General features: G+C 49.5%; 1 protein-coding gene across 3 annotated transcripts in view; it reads right to left on the bottom strand.

The window, feature by feature from the left end:
• Positions 1-15911, bottom strand: part of HRH1 (histamine receptor H1) — a 110019-nt gene that overhangs the window by 45703 nt on the left and 48405 nt on the right. The window contains exon 2 of one of the 3 annotated variants that reach the window (XM_086368547.1): positions 1288-1428. The exons of 1 other annotated variant lie outside the window; for it this stretch is intronic. The gene's annotated coding sequence lies outside the window, so the exon portion shown is untranslated. Of the gene's footprint in view, positions 1-266; positions 378-1287; positions 1429-15911 lie in introns of those variants that run through there. One more of the 3 variants, XM_086368550.1, reaches the window with a different exon arrangement.

Below are 15911 nucleotides of genomic sequence, written 5' to 3'. Positions count from 1 at the left end.
TGCTGACATCTTGAATTTACAGATGACCCCAACCAACCAGAGCCTGAGGTTGCATTGATTTTTTTTTTTTAAACCTGTTTTTTGGAAGCCCGAATCAGACATTAGGTCCTTACAAGCCTCTGGAGACATTCCCACCCCTGTCCCCCACTCTTGGAAAACCCCACCCCCACCCCAGCAAAGTACCCTGTACCCTGCCTCCTCTGGCAGGCTCTTCTCCCACGTGGAATTCCACCCTTCCCCTGCCCTCCACCACCTCCCCTGCCCACCTGCCTGGTCTGTGCTGCACTTAATTGCTCAGTTGTGTCCGACTCTTTGCAACCCTCTGGACTGCAGCCCGCCAGGCTCCTCTGTCCAAGGGATTCTCCAGGTGAGAACACCGGAGTGGGTTGCCATGCCCTCCTCCAGGGAGCCTCCCTCACCCAGGGATCGAACCCACATCTCCTGGGTCTCTGCACTGGCAGGTGGGTCTTTCACCACTAGCACCACCTGGGGTGGGGAGGGGCCTTCAGTATATAACCCTATCTATCAAGTAAGTACTTCCCCGCCTAGACCTTGGGAGTCCCTACGGATACAAATGTGTCTAAGTCCCTGGGTTGCACAGCCCAGCACATGGCAGGCCCTCAGTATACAATGCTATCAAGTTATGGAGCCTCTTTGAGCTGGAGATCTAGCCCAGCCTTCCCATTTTACAGACAAAGAAGCTGAGCCTCAGAGCCAGGAGATGATTCCTCAGCCCGACAGACAGCTTTAGGGGAGACCTCCTCTCTCTTATGAGCTGGGAAGTAGCACTATCAATATTAATCTACTCATCTTTCCACGGAGAAGGCAATGGCAACCCACTCCAGTGTTCTTGCCTGGAGAATCCCAGAGGCGGGGGAGCCTGGTGGGCTGCTGACCATGGGGTCGCGCAGGGTCGGACACGACTGAAGCGACTCAGCAGCAGCAGCAGCTTCCCACTTCAAGTCCAGTGCTTTTTCAAGCACCTACTGTGTGCAAGGTACAACACAGGGCTACAGAAGTGATGAGCGTCCACAAGCCACAGGGAGAGAAGACGCACGCAGGGACCATGGAGACACACGGACAGAAGAACCCAGAGGAGGGAGAGAGAAGGCTTTGGAGAAGCGGCACCCGAGCTTTGCACAAAGAGTTCGTGGACCGTCAGTGCCGGAGCTGGAGCCCACATCCCTGCTCCGTTGTCCACCTGCTCTCAGACTGCACTGTCCCTCCAACACGCAGTGTAACTGTTAGGTTGACTTAGGCTAAAAGGAACAGAAAACCCCAACTCACTTGGCTGAAGTGATAAGGAAGTATCTTCTCGCTCTAACAAGAAGTCCTGAGTCAGGACAGCTCCGAGGTGGGTGAGCTCCGCTCTTCGAGGATGTCATCAAGGACTCCTTTGCCACCTTTTGGCTCTGCTGCGCCCAGTGTCTGTAAGAAGTGTGCTCAGATCACTTCCTGGTTATGAGACAATGGCCCAGGCCCGGAGGTCACACCCAGGCATGACAGCATCCTGCTCTCTGACTTTCTTTCCTAAGATCAAGGAATCTTTCCTAGAAACACATGGACCCGAGCCCCACCAACTTTCCTAATGTCTCACTACCGAGTGAATCACCAACAATGGGGGTAGATTTCCCAGGAGTGGCTGAATTAAGAACAGGGTCACCTTCCTTGAGGGTTAGTTACTCAAATAAAATGAGGGTTCTACTTGCCAGGAACCAGGGGGCTGACTGCCAATTGTGACTGTGACACTTATTGACCACAATGACTGCGTGTTGGGTTCCTTATCTGGGGAACATCAGAAACAGAACAAATAAAGGTGGCAGGTCTTCAGCCAGGCACTGTCTTGGATCCACAGCAGCACCTAACAATTATGCCTGGGTCCGTGCCATGGGCCTGGCTCCGTGCCAGGCAGGGGGGATTGTGATGGGCTAGATAGACAGTCCTGTGCCCAGGAGGGGAACAGATAGGTGAACGGGCAGTTACCATGCAACACGACGAGCGCTATGGTGGTGAACGGGAGAGCCACGGATGCTGGGGAAGTGGCTCACTCTGCCCAAGACAGGAAGGGTGTAAGCAGAGAAGGCTTCCTGGAGGAGGCATAGTCCAAACCGTGACTTGAAGGAAAAGCAAGAGTTACCTAGGCAGGGAAATGTGGGCACTGAAGGCAGAGGGAAGAGCGTATGTAAAGGCCCTGAGGTGAATGACTATGAGTATCCCCTAGGGCTGGTGGTATGTTTCACGAATAAGCACAAGATCTGGAGTCACCACTAAGCGGGAACAGGCAAGCTGCTAAGGCTTTCGTCGTAAAGTCGTGAAGTCGTTCAGTCGTGTCTGACTCTTCATGACCCCACGGACTGTAGCCCACCAGGCTCCTCCATCCATGGAATTTTCTAGGCAAGAGTACTGGAGTGGGTTGCCGCTAAGACTTTAGTGCCTCAACTATTTCAGGGGTAATTATATCAAAACTGATCTCACAGGGTGGGTGTGAGGCTCAAATAAGGTCTTGCCTTTATAACGATCACACCACAGTTTGATTGTATTGATCTGATTATGAGGCTTGGATGCTACAGTGAAGAGCTGACAGCAGAGGCGGGTGGGGCTGAGCTCCTCCCTGTTCAGCAGAGCCAGGTGGGGGGCTGGCCTTCTCCTCGGGACTCTCTGGGCAGGTGGCCTGGGCTTCCGCCACTGCATATGTGGCCATCAGCCACATGTGCCTGGGGAGACCTTGACTAGGGTGGGTCTGAGTTGAGATCTGCTGTAAGTTGAAGAGGATACGCTGGAGTTTGAAAAATTAATCCTTGCTCCCTGGCCACCATGTAAAAACGGCTCATTCAAATTTCTTTATGTTGATTCCATGCTGAAATGATCAGATTGGGAGTATATTGAGTCAGATAAAATGTGTTATTGAAATGAATGGCATGCATTTCTTTTTCCTTTTTAAAACGTGGCTACCAGAGAGGCTTCCCAGGTGGCGCTAGTGGTAAGCAACCCGTCTGCCAACGCAGGAGACTTAAGAGACACAGGTTCGATCCCTGGGTCGGGAAGATCCCCTGGAGGAGGGCGTGGAGACCCACTCCAATATTCTTGCCTGGAGAATCCCATAGACAGAGGAGCCTGGCGGGCTTCAGTTCAGAGGGTCACACAGAGTCAGACACGACTGAAGCAACTTAGCATGTAGCACTAGATGTTTGCCATCACATTTGAGGTTCAAGTATATTTCTACAATATCAGATGGTGCTGGGCTAGGCATGACATCCCACTGCAGATGGAAAGAAACAGAAATACAGGCCCATTCAATGACCCCGCCCTGGTCTGTGGCTAAGAGGATGCAGTGGGGACAGGGATCCGGCACCAGCTCCGTGACCTTCGCTCATCGGCTCACCCTGCTCTCTGCACGAACCCTTCCTCTGACTCCAGGGAGCTCACTTAGTGTCGCTCATGTGGATACGCTCCTCACCCCACTCGGCTCTCCTGCTTTTGAAGCTCCATACTGTTTTCGGACGGACCTATCTCCTCCCAGGCTACCCGCCTCCTCTTTGCTTAAAGGGCCCCATTTCTTGGAACTGTTGACAAGTGGTGCTCCCGACAGAGCAGGAGGGAGGGCAGAGGTGTAGAAAGACCCGATGGCTATTGTGCGGGAAGGGAACCGAGCGCTGAAGTCACGTGGGCTCTGCAGTCAGCCCAGGGGTGGGAGGAGAGCGTGCGCGCTGGGTCTAACCCGACCATGGACCCGCGAGGGCCCTAAACAAGCACGAACGCCCGTGGGTCCGGGGCCCCTTGATGGCTGCTACCGCATCACCACTATCTGTTTGGGGACATCTCAAGCGGCAAGTCTCAGATGCCGGGGACTCAACCCACCTGAGCTGTCTCATCACCTGTCACGAATTCAGCAGACCCCTTGGTCTCCTCTGAGATAACTGTGCATTTCCAAAGGGGCTCTCCTCCTGGGGACATTCTCTCCCCACCCCTTCTACCCCCACTTCCCTCACCCCCTTCCACCCCCCACAAGCCCCCTACCACCACAGGGCAGGATGGAAGTGCAGGAGAGTTGACCAATCCTGCAGTGGTGATGCTCAACCGGCTTCCTGAGACCACCCTCAGGCATGGTCCCCAGTGCCTCGGGGGGTCCCCAGGAGGGCCAAGGCTCCACTGCCCACAGCAGCGATCTGTACGCGCCCAGCTTTCATCAATACCCTCTTTTCGCACTCAGCTTCCTCATCATCCCCTTACTCCAAACCCTCACCGCGAGATCTGCTCTGGGAACAACGCAAACTAAGTTGTCATCTTTCCCCCGAAACTGCCCCTCACTCCTGGATTGTCCTGCCCTCCTCACAGACGCTGCGGCATCTGGAAAACAGAAAGTCAACTTGGATTTCTGTCCCCATCTCCCCCGCCACATTCCAACCATCTCTAAGTGCTGCCCACCCTACCTCCTAAATGTTTCTCAACTCCATCCACTTTTCCGGATCACTTTGGCGCTGCTTCTGGGTCACCTCCCCATCGTCTCTGTAGCCTTCTGCATCCCTGCGGCAAGCCCCAAATCCATCCAGATCTGCCAAGCCCAGGCCCAAGTATCCAAACACCTGGACAACACCCCCCGACAGGGCCTCTCATGGCTGGCATCTCCCAACCTCCTCCAGGGCACCTGTGTCTATGGCTGGGTGCCCGCCCACCAGCCACACACCTATAAAGCAGGAAGTCCTCCCCAGGCGATTTCTTTCCGCATCATCCCGATTCTGCCTTGCGAAGTTCTTACACATCAACCCTCTCCTTTCTTTTTTCCTGTCCCTGCCTTGCTTCAGGCGGCAGGAATGCTATGATCCTCTCCTAACTGTTCTGCCCTCCTCCTGTCTTGCCCTCTCTCATCCTTTCTCTTTGCTGTTGTTACAGGGATTGTCCTATGACACCATCGGATCATGCCAGCATCCTGGTCCACTCCTCACTGCTCCCCACGTCCCACAGGGTAAACTCTGTCTTTGACATGAAAGACCCCTTACAGTTTGGTTCCAAAAACCTCAACTCCCACATCTGTCCCCCAAATCCATGACTGCAACCGCCCCAGCCCATTTATGCTCTTTATTGCTAGGGCTCCACGGCTGTTAGGGCTGGACCTAGAGGTGGTATCTCCCTTGAAAGCCCCATCAGCTTGGTAGGAAGCCCCCACTCCCCTCTCCTCCACCCCAGAGAATGCCACCGACCACCAGCCACCTGCACATTCACCCCAGAAACCAAGCAAAACCAGATGTCCAATACAGAATGCCCATTGTTAGCATAATAAGAGATGGGCCTCCAAGTCATTCATCTACTTTTGTCCTCCCATTCCTTCATTAAATAAAATCCTGGTAGCAGGACAGAATGGGAATTAGATCTGAGGGGAAAATGTCTGGAGCATGAGGAATTAGAAAGGGAGGCTGGGGAATGGGAGCTGGTTTGGGTGGCACTTTGTGAGGAGGGCAGTGAGCAAGCACTGTGGGCATGCAAGGCGGAGGGTGTGCAAGGCAGATGGGGTGTGCAAGGCGGAGGGTGTGCAAGGCAGATGGGGTGTGCAAGGCGGAGGGTGTGCAAGGCAGATGGGCTTTGCAAAGTGGAAGAATATGCAAGGCGGAGGGTGTGCAAGGCAGATGGGGTGTGCCAGGCGGAGGGTGTGCAAGGCAAATGGGCTTTGCAAAGTGGAAGAATATGCAAGGCAGAGGGTGTGCAAGGCAGATGGGGTGTGCAAGGCGGAGGGTGTGCAAGGCAGATGGGGTATGCAAGGCGGAAGAATATGCAAGGCGGATGGGATATGTGAGGCGGTAGGGTGTGTGGAGAGGATGTGCAAGATGGAAGAATGTGCATGGTGGAGATTGTACAAGGTAGATAGGGTGTGCGAGGTGGAGGGCGTGCAGGAACAGGAAGCGTGAGGCCACAGGGGACCAGCTGCAGCTCTCAGGACCTACAGCTTTGCAGAAGCGTGGATCTCGGGTCCCTCCAGGTCCTGGGCTACAGATAGAACAGGCTACAGGTAGTGAAGGAGGGGAATGACCGAGGGTCCTGAGGGGTATCTGGGTAAGTGAGGCTTCAGCTACAGAGTGGGATAAACGATGCTGAAAGGCAAGCAGACTCAGAGAGCAGCATCTCCATTTTCCAGGCACGTCATGAAGACTGGAGTTGAAAACTCACCTGCAACCACCAGCTAATAAAGGCAGCGCAAGGACTTTCCTGTCACCTGTCCAGTGTGGGCCTCCCTGCTCTGTCTCTAGAGGCTAACGCTGCAGGGTTAGGAACTGTGCAGATATGAGGGAACCTTCAAGGAGCAGTCTTTTTCTAAATTAATTTTGTGGATGCAGCTTGTGACCCCACAATATAAATACATACAGTAATACTTTTAAAGATGATCTTCAAAGGGCACACGTACGGTGATACCCAGCAATTACAACTGTGAAGTCATGCTTTCCAGAAATGATGACTAAATTGGGTCGCATTTCTTTATTTTTTATTGAATCCACCAGGTGACTGCTATAAACATCTAAACTAGCTCTGAGGTCATTTTCAGATAATGTGCCTTTCCAAGACAGTACTTTCTGTTCAAAACAAAATAATTGATAGAGCATCCTATAAAATGAAAGGTTTTATATGGACCTTTCCTGGGACATAATTTTAGGGAGAAAAATCCTTGCCTATAACATGCCAGGCCTGTACCTAGCCCTGAGGTCATGCGGGGTCCCAGCTTCAGGAAGCTCATGGTACAGAAGACAAGCAGTGAGAAATGGAAAGAAGTCAAGGGAGATTATAGGAATGTATAAAAGTGTCTTAATCCAGTGCTTCTCAAACTTTAATTGCACATGAATCACTTGGTAAAATACAGATTCTCCAGGCTTCTATGGTGCGCCAGTGTTAAGAATTCACCTTGAAATACAGGAGACACAGGATCGATCCTTAGTCAGAGAACTAAGAACCCACATGACTCAGGGTAATGAAGCCCGTGTGCCACAGCTAGACAGAGTCCGTGCACCTCAATGAACGATCTTGCAACAAAGATCTCACATGCTGTCACTGAGACCCAAGGCAGCCAAATAAACAAATAAAAATTTAAAAATGAGTTAGACTTTAAAAACAAAAATACAGATTCTCAGTGAGTAGGACTGGGGTCGATTCCAAGATTTTGCATTTTTAACCAGCTCCCCACATGATGTTGATGCTGCCGGTCCGTGGACCACACTTTGAGTAGCTGAATGGCTGCTTGTGATTTGGGATATAATTCCCTATAACAGCATCATATTTCCAAAAGGGTAGCGTCTCAAACATAATACATGGGTTGATAGCATCACCGACTCAAAGGACATGAATCTGAGCAAACTCTAGGAGATAGCAGAGGACAGAGGAGCCTGGTGTGCTACAGTCCACGGGGTCACAGAGCATCAGACATGACTTAGTGCCTGAACAGTAACAACAACAACGAAAATCAAAAGCTCTGAAAGGCTTGGAGGGATGACATGATGAGGCTCAAGCTGCTGTTCCTGAGGTGTACCGACTGTGTGCTAGGAGAGGAAACAGACACGTTTCCATCCTGCAGGCGTGAGCAGCTGAATGGAGGGAGACAAGTAAAAATCAAAGACTTCTCATACATACAAATGTAAACGCGCATCTGGGACAAAGCTTGTGAGAGTCTGTAAGGGGGAGCATGACCTGGCTGGGGAGGTTGGGGATGGGGAAAGGAGAGAAGAGCAAAGGCCTGGCGGAGGACCAAGGGGACCCGGATGAGGCTGGGCAGAGGGATGAGGCCACGCAGGACTTCGAGAAGTTTCACGTCCATGCTAAGAGTGTGAGGGGCTCCTGAAGTGTGTTACCCAGGAGAAAGAATATAATCAGATTTGCATTGTGAAAACCCAAAGCTGGCTCTGGCTGCAGCGGAGGATGGGCTGGAGGGGCCAGAGCGTGTCCCTCCCCTGGGAGGCACAGGGCCTGACAGAGACCGTGTTTAGTCTCTCTCTGGCTGGCAGAAAACTCTCAAGCTACGGACGGCCGCTTTCTGCCCCATGGATGCTGGAAGCAGGGCGGTAGGTCTGCTCAGACACATGGGAATGAATCGGACACCCAGGAAGTAACTGGGGGAGAGAGGTCTTGCGAGGAGGACGGGGGAGCTGGGCCTCTGTTGTACTCCGGCTTCTGGTTCCAGCCCTTCCTGAAGGCTCCTCTGCAACTTTGCCCCTATTTCTTGGACTGCCTCTGTATCTTTATGAAGAGTTCCTTGGTTGAGGAGGTTTCTGTTCCTTGCAGCCCTGAGAGTCCTCGAGAGCTCAGCAGCACACTTGCCCGGAGGCTTTCACAAGCGCAAGAGCACCACCCAGCTTGTAGCAGCATCCCAGGATTAGAGTCTCCGACACCCCATAATTTGAGCCAGTGGCACTGTGAAGTCACTAAGCTCTGAAGAATCCATGCAGGTTCCTGAGCTCCGGCAGGGACGCACGAGGTGGTTCCCACCCACTGCACTGCGGGGGTGGGAGTTACAGTCAAGCCAGGAGTGGGAAGATGGGGGCAATGGGCGGCCAAGGGACCACGTGGTAGAAATGCCTGGACGTGGTCCCAGTGGAAGCAGAGCCAGGCTTTGAAGGTCCACCTCCGGCCCTGTCCAGCCAGCCCCGTTCAAAGCTGTTTACGGTTTCTCCTCACATCGCAGGCTTGGGTTTGATTTACAAGGGACGGGGAGGAACTGTGAATCTTTTCAAAAGGAATAACAAACTTGCAGGAAGTTTCGAGGTCCAGGAACCACTCGTTACAGTGTTCTGCTCTCTTTGGTGATGGGGAGGAGATTCAGGATCTGAAAGATCCCCCTTGAAAAGAAAATGTCTTGAAGGAATGTCAAACCTACCTTTGAAAGCTACCAAGATGATGTCTTGTTAATCAGGAAATTCATTTCTTTATCTCGAACACGGGGTAATTCTCCTCTTGACATGACGTCTTGAGGATTAAATACGGACATTCGGGGTAGCCTAACGTACGCTGTGGGCTTCCCACATGGTGTGAGTGGTAAAGAACCCGCCTGCCAATGCAGGAGACATGAGACGCATGTTTGATCCCTGGGTTGGGAAGATCCCCTGGAGAAGGACATGGCAACCCACTCCAGTACTCTTGCCTGGAAAATCCCAGGGACAGAGGAGCCTGGCGGGCTGCAGTCACAAAGAATTGGCCATGACTCACGCCACTTAGCACATAGCACAACAAAGGATGCTGTGAAGATAAATGCTGGTAAACACAGTGATTCTTTTCTTTTTTGTCTCACACAAAGAAAATTGCTGTTTTAATGGTTATGCACATATTTTAAGGCATATTAGAAAAAAAAGTACCTCAAGCCCATAGTTTCACGACCAGCATTGCTCAGGATGAGGCTTAGTTTGAAAAATGAGTTGAGGATAAACAAGGTCCTGTTGTAAAGCACAGGCAATTGTAATCAGAATCCTGTGATAAACCACAAGGGAAAGGAATATGAAGAGGAATATATATGCATAACTGAGTCACTTTGCATATATATGCAAAAATTAACACGATATTGTAAATCAAGTATTCTGCTGCTGCTAAGTCGCTCAGTTGTGTCTGACTCTTTGTGACCCCCAAGAACTGTAGCCTACAAGGCTCCCAGGCTCCTCTGTCCGTGGGATTCTCCAGGCAAGAATAACTGGAGTGAGTTGCCATGCCCTCCTTCAGGGGATTTTCCCGACCCAGGGATTGAACCCGTGTCTCTTACATCTCCTGCATTGGCAGGTGGATTCTTTACCACTAGCGCCACCAATGATACTCCGACAAAATTTTTAAAGTTACTGGAAAATTTCATCGGGCAGCTTATAAGTTTGCAACGTAACTTTCTAAAATAAAAAATACTATATGTTTGCAGAAAAAAAGTGAGTGGACTTATAAAGTATTGGGTTGGCCAAAGATGTTCTGTAACATCTTAAGGAAAAACTCAAAGGCACATTTTGGCCAACGCAATAACTGAATGAACAATAGTGCAGTTAGTATACTAGTAAGGCCAAGGTCGTAAAATTCAAGAACGCCGAGATGAAGGGAAGGCAAGCATCTGGCCCAGAACGTCATATAGACCAGGAGCCCCATCGTGACAGCCACCATATCACAAGTACCTATGCCATCGCTAATCCTTCTAACTGGCAGGTAGGAATTATCCTTCCTATTTTAGAGTTGATAACAGGAGGCTTGGAGAAATGAGAATACTTGCCAAATGCAAACAACTAGAGAGCACGGAGGTTGGGATATTTAAACGTAGGTCTGCTTACCTTCGCACAGAGTCAGACACAACTGAAGCGACTTAGCAGGAGCAGCAGCAGCTGCTTACATTTCAGCTCCCAATTTCCCTAACTGCAACACATCACCCTTAACAATACATCATTTTCTCTCTTCTCTAGAAAACACAAGTATCTTTGAGAAGAGACCTCATAAAGCCCCCAGGTTTGGGACCTAGTCTATTTTACCCTAACTGATATACTTACACTACATATCTGTTTCCATTTGTGCTTGGGCAACTGAGAGTTGGACCATAAAGAAGGCTGAGCACAAAGAAGAATGGATGCTTTCGAACTGAAGCACTGGAGAAGACTCTTGAGAGTCCCTTGGACTGCAAGGAGATCCAACCAGTTCATCCTAAAGGAAATCAGCCCTGAATATTCACTGGAAGGACTGATGCTGAAGGTGAAGCTCCAATACTTTGGCCACGAGTTGTGAAGAGCCAAGTCATTGGAAAAGATCCTGATGCTGGGAAACTTTGAGGGCAAGAGGAGAAGGTGGTGACAAAGGATGAGATGCTTGGATGGTATCACCGACTCAAGGGACATGAGTTTGAGCAAACTTAGGGAGATAGTGAAGGACAGGGAAGCCTGGCATGCTGCAGTCCATGGGGTCCAAAGATTCGGACACTGAGTGACTGAACAACAAAAACAAATTTCTACTGAACCAACAAACTTTAAGACCAGCCCTTCCTTCCATGTGACTGACCTACTGCCCCACCGTTAGCAGGCCCGGGGGCCTAGCCTGGGTCAGCTCGGCCTGGGGCAGTGTGTGACAGCCGTCTTTCCTCACTACTGGGTGGGAAGAGCTCAGGCCCGAGTGAGCACTAGGGAAGGGGATGGAGGCCTTGCGTTCTGGTCTCATTGTGCTCACTTGGGGGCCCCGGGGGTCCAGGTGCGTTGCTGGAGTCACAGTTGTAGAACGACACTCTTCTCAGCGTCCTCTGCGCACTTATGTTCTCTCTGGGGGTGTGCAGGGCATGAGCGGGTCCTCCTGGGCTACACGCCACAGGAATGACACCCTCTACCAACATCTGCAATTTCCCAAAAGTTCCCCACATGGCACCAGAGACATTCCTGCCCTTCTCCCTAAACGCAGCCACTCTGGAGGCGCAGGCTTCCTGACTGTCTCTCCTCCAGTTACGTGGGTTCTCACTATTCTCGCTCCCTTAGTGGCCATTTTGCACAAAGGGGTGCATATGTATTTAAATTATCATCATAATACCATTCCATGCAAATAGTTAACTTCTGTTTCAGCCAAACAACAAGCTGTTACACATCCTGGACCACTGAGCTCCCTGAGAATTTCCCACAATCCATCTACTGCTGCCCAGGGTCCCATTAGGGTCCTGGCTGATGTGGATGGAGCCCTGTGCCCCCAGCACTGTTTTAAGATCATTGTACGCATTAGCTGACTTCTTCTTGAGGTACTATCGCCTCCCATGAAGAAACCGAGTCTCAGAAGGGTTGAATGACCGGATTATGAGTGCAGAGCTGTGCCTGTCACCACCGGGCTGGTCTATGGCAAGAGCGCATCTCCTGAATCTGGAAGGATCACAGGTTTATCTGAGAGTAAAGAGATCTGGGCTGCAGTTACACAGAGTGGAGTGACCTTGGACAGTTTACTCCACCTCGCTGAAACTTCCTCATCTGTGCAAGGGGGACAAGGCCTGTTCTGCTCACTCAGAGGGTTCCTGTGAAGGACAGAAGAGGTAACTGACGGGAAAATACTTAGTTTTTGGCAAATGCATGCATGAAGAGACTGGGACAGGTGGATGAGTCCAAGGCAGTCATGCCTTCAGGTCGCATTAGGATCTTCGGAACAGATACATTTTCTTCGGTGGGCTCCTGCCCAAAGCCCAGTGTTTGAGGAACGGCTGTGAGGAGCACTGGGAATGCACCATGAGATCTGAAGCGGGACACTTCCCGTCTCTGGGCTTTGCCCTCCTCCACCCGAAAGTGAGGGCATCTCAGAGGTGGTCCCCTCCTATCCCAGTGTTTTACGATGTTGACCCTGTTTTTGGGTTAAAATACTCGTAAAACAGGGAATGGCTTATATTAGGAATTCTTCTTGCTGGTAGGAGCAAAACACTAGCAATGTGCCTGACAGATATTAATGGTGTGTACACATGCAACACATAAACAGCCTTTAAAATGGCATTTCTGCCTCCCAAACATCAGCATTCCGCTAGGGGATCTTGAGCCTGGATGTTCCTTCTCATCGGAAACTAAGGACCTCGCCTTTGTCCCATGAGCCCAGACTCCAACCTTCCCCTTCCAGAGTACATTTTCTTGTCTAAGCTCTCTTGAACTTGAAACTAGTTTAGGAGGAAACAGCAACCTTGAAGTCGGGCAAGACTCTCTGAATGCTTCCTTGTCTGGGAAACGGACATGGTAAGAGCCCTCTTACAGGGTGGCAGTGAGGATTAAATGAAACAAAACAAGTTAAGTCCTTGGGCATATAGTAGGCATTCAATAAACAGTAGCTCTTATTACTGAGGGCTGGGACTGTATTAGTCAGCCTAGGCTAAGTTATGCTGCAAAAAACAAACACACCCGAATCTCAGAGGTATAACAAAGCAAAAGTTAATTTCCTCCTCATGCTAAATGGTCAGTCCTGGTCAGCAGGGGATTCTGTTCCATGTGGTGACTCCGGGAGGCAGGATGAAGGGGCTCTGTCATCTGATACACAGCTGATGAACACCACAAAGGATCTTCAGTAGCCAATGAAATGCTATGGATTTGACCACCCGGAACTAGGTACTGGCCCTGATTGGCTGCCAGGGGCTGGGCAATGTAGGGGAGTACACGGAATATTAGATGACACAGAGTCAAACTTTATGCAATACAGAGCCAAATTTTGTTGACCTTTACTTCTCCCACAGTGCTTAGCATAATGTTATTAGAGAAATACACAAGTCAAAAAGAAGCCCTCTCTGATGATGTAATAATTTTCTAACTGAAAGAATGTTCTCTCTTTTTCTTTCCATTTTAATCAGATGTTTGTTACTCTCATCATGCACTTTAACACTGAGACCAGTATTTCAGAAGTTTTATAAATAATGCTCATTGTGAGGAAGTTGGCCAATACCCTTTGAATTAAGAGAAAGTCCCAGGTCATGTTTATGCCATGAGTTTACACTTGGGGTGAGGAAGAAAAAGAAGGGGGAATGAGACTGATAAGGAAAAGATAACAAGTTACTGGCATTTCTTAATATTTCCAACCCTCCTCAGGAACCTTAAGTCACTCTGGGGGGTAGGTAGGTGGTTCCTGGCATGGAGTCAGTGTAAGGAGGCAGTATGGCCTGCCCATGGACCTCCAACAAGTCAAGGGCAGATCAACGTTCCTCCCAAACCTAGACAGTGTATTAAAAAGCAGAGACATCACTTCGCTGACAAAGGTCCATTTAGTCAAAGCTATGGTTTTTCTAGTAGTCATGTATGGATGCAAGAGTTGGACCAGAAAGAAGGCTGAGTGTTGAAGAATTGATGCTTTAGAACTGTGGTGCTGGAGAAGGCTCTGAGAGTCTCTTGGACTGCAAGAAGATCAAACCAGTCAATCCTAAAGAAATCAACCCTGAACATTCACTGGAAGGACTGATGCTGAAGCTGAAGCTCCAATACTCTGGCTACCTGATGTGAAGAACTGACTCATTGGAAAAGACCCTGATGCTGGGAAAGATTGAGGTCAGGAAGAGAAGTGGGTGACAGAGGAGATGGTTGGATGGTATCACTGAGTCAGTGGGGATAAGTCTGAGCAAACTCTGGGAGAGGGTGGAAGGACAGGGAAGCCTGGAGTGCTGCAGTCCATGGGGTCACAAGGAATCTGACGTGGCTGAGTGACTGAACAACAATGTTCCTCCCACACTTTCTCTTCTTCCCAGACCTGGCATTCTGCAAAGTCCTCCTTCCTGCCCTATATTCATTGAAATTATTGTGAGTCAGGACAACATGTGGATCCATTTACACAAGAGAATTCCTGAGCGCTGCTGCTGACTGCACCTCACCCCCTATTCTGGGTGGAGAAAGCAGAGCTCAGGAAAGATCCTTTCCCATGGAAGGAATGGCCCATCGCTGGGCTCCCTTCCAGACTCCCAGATGTGTTCTGGTCCTGGCTCCACCGCCACATCACTGGGTGACCTTGGACTGGATGCTCCTCTCGGGGCCTCCCTTTATTCATCCATAAACTCCTTCAACAAGCATGCGTGCAGGCTGGGAGGAGGGCTGGGGGACAGGTAGGTGACTAAGCCACGAACTTGCTCTCCAAGCAGAGGAGTGGGGCGAGCAGGGGTCAGGAGGGCTGCCTATGCCAGCAGGCCAGGCATGGACAACAGGGAGGATGAAGGCCGGTGACCGGAGGGCTGAGGACAGTTCGCGTTCACACTATGACCAAAGGAGCCAGCTGCCTCTCAGCTCCTGACATGCTCGCCAAGTGAGAACATGGGTCCGGTGTTGGCAAAATCTCTTGAATTTTTTTTTTTTTTTTCAAGAGAAGCAGGAAAGATAAAATTATATATGAAATGTGAGCAGACCAACCAAATCAACTTCATCTGTTGCCTGGCTGACGCCCATGGCCCACCCATTTGCACCTCCTAATGGATGTCAGTGAGGGGACTTTATGAGACCATAAGATGATATGATCCTATTTGACCTGATTATTTTTCACACGCTCAGGCTTTAAAAAAAAAATGCATTGTTTTACTCTAATAAGAAAAGTATTGCTGCAGAAAGTTGAAAGCAGGTACATTCCTTAATTATTCCTAATACCATTCCCCCAAAGTTAACATTTTGATGTATATTTTTGTATATTTCCTACCAGCCTTATATCTATGCATAAATTATATAAATAACACTATATGTGTGTATATGTTTATGTATGTGTGTATGTATGTATATGCTTTCCAGGCGGCACTGATGGTAAAGAACCCGCCTGTCAATGCAAGAGACTTAAGAGACCCAGGTTCAATCCCTGGGTCGGGAAGATCTCCTGGAGAAGGAAATGGGAACCTGCTCCAGTGTTCCTGCCTGGAGAATCCCATGGAAAGAGGAGCCTGGCAGGGTAATATGTAACATTATATAAATAAAATGTGTGACATGCATCTCTTCTAAAATTAGGGGGACACTGGCTGTTTGACTTTGCATCCACTATTTTTTACTTAACATGACACTGTGTCATTATATATTCTGCAAAAACATGACTTTTAATAGCTATATAAACATTCTATAATACAGATTTACCATAATTTATACATTTAACTTACACCTGAACATTTGAAGGAGTTTCTAATTTTTTTAAATATATATTAATAAAACGAACTGCAATGAACATTCTTATATATAAATATCTGTTCATGTATTTGATTATTTCTTTAGGATACATTTCCACAAGTGGAATTCTAGGATCTAAAGGCATTAACATTTTTAAGGTTGTTGATATATATTGAAGGAGTCTTTTGGGCCTAGAGAAAAAACAACAGTCTCAAAGGCCCCTGCTGAATCATCTAACTTCAGAGAAAACAAAACAGAACTTTAGGTCCCGCCCTGATGCTCCAGGCCGGTTGCATCTATCTGGGACTTATCATCCCCTGTCCAGAAACCTTCCACCCCCTACACCTGCCCAGAAGACTTATCACCCCCTGC

The sequence above is a fragment of the Bos grunniens genome, chromosome 22, assembly GCF_055505025.1.
Source record: "Bos grunniens cultivar Pamir isolate PY7600 chromosome 22, Bosgru_T2T1.0, whole genome shotgun sequence".
Taxonomy (NCBI): Eukaryota; Metazoa; Chordata; class Mammalia; order Artiodactyla; family Bovidae; genus Bos; species Bos grunniens.
The sequence above is the reverse complement of the archived record's forward strand: the minus strand, read 5'-3'. Positions and strand labels throughout refer to the sequence as shown.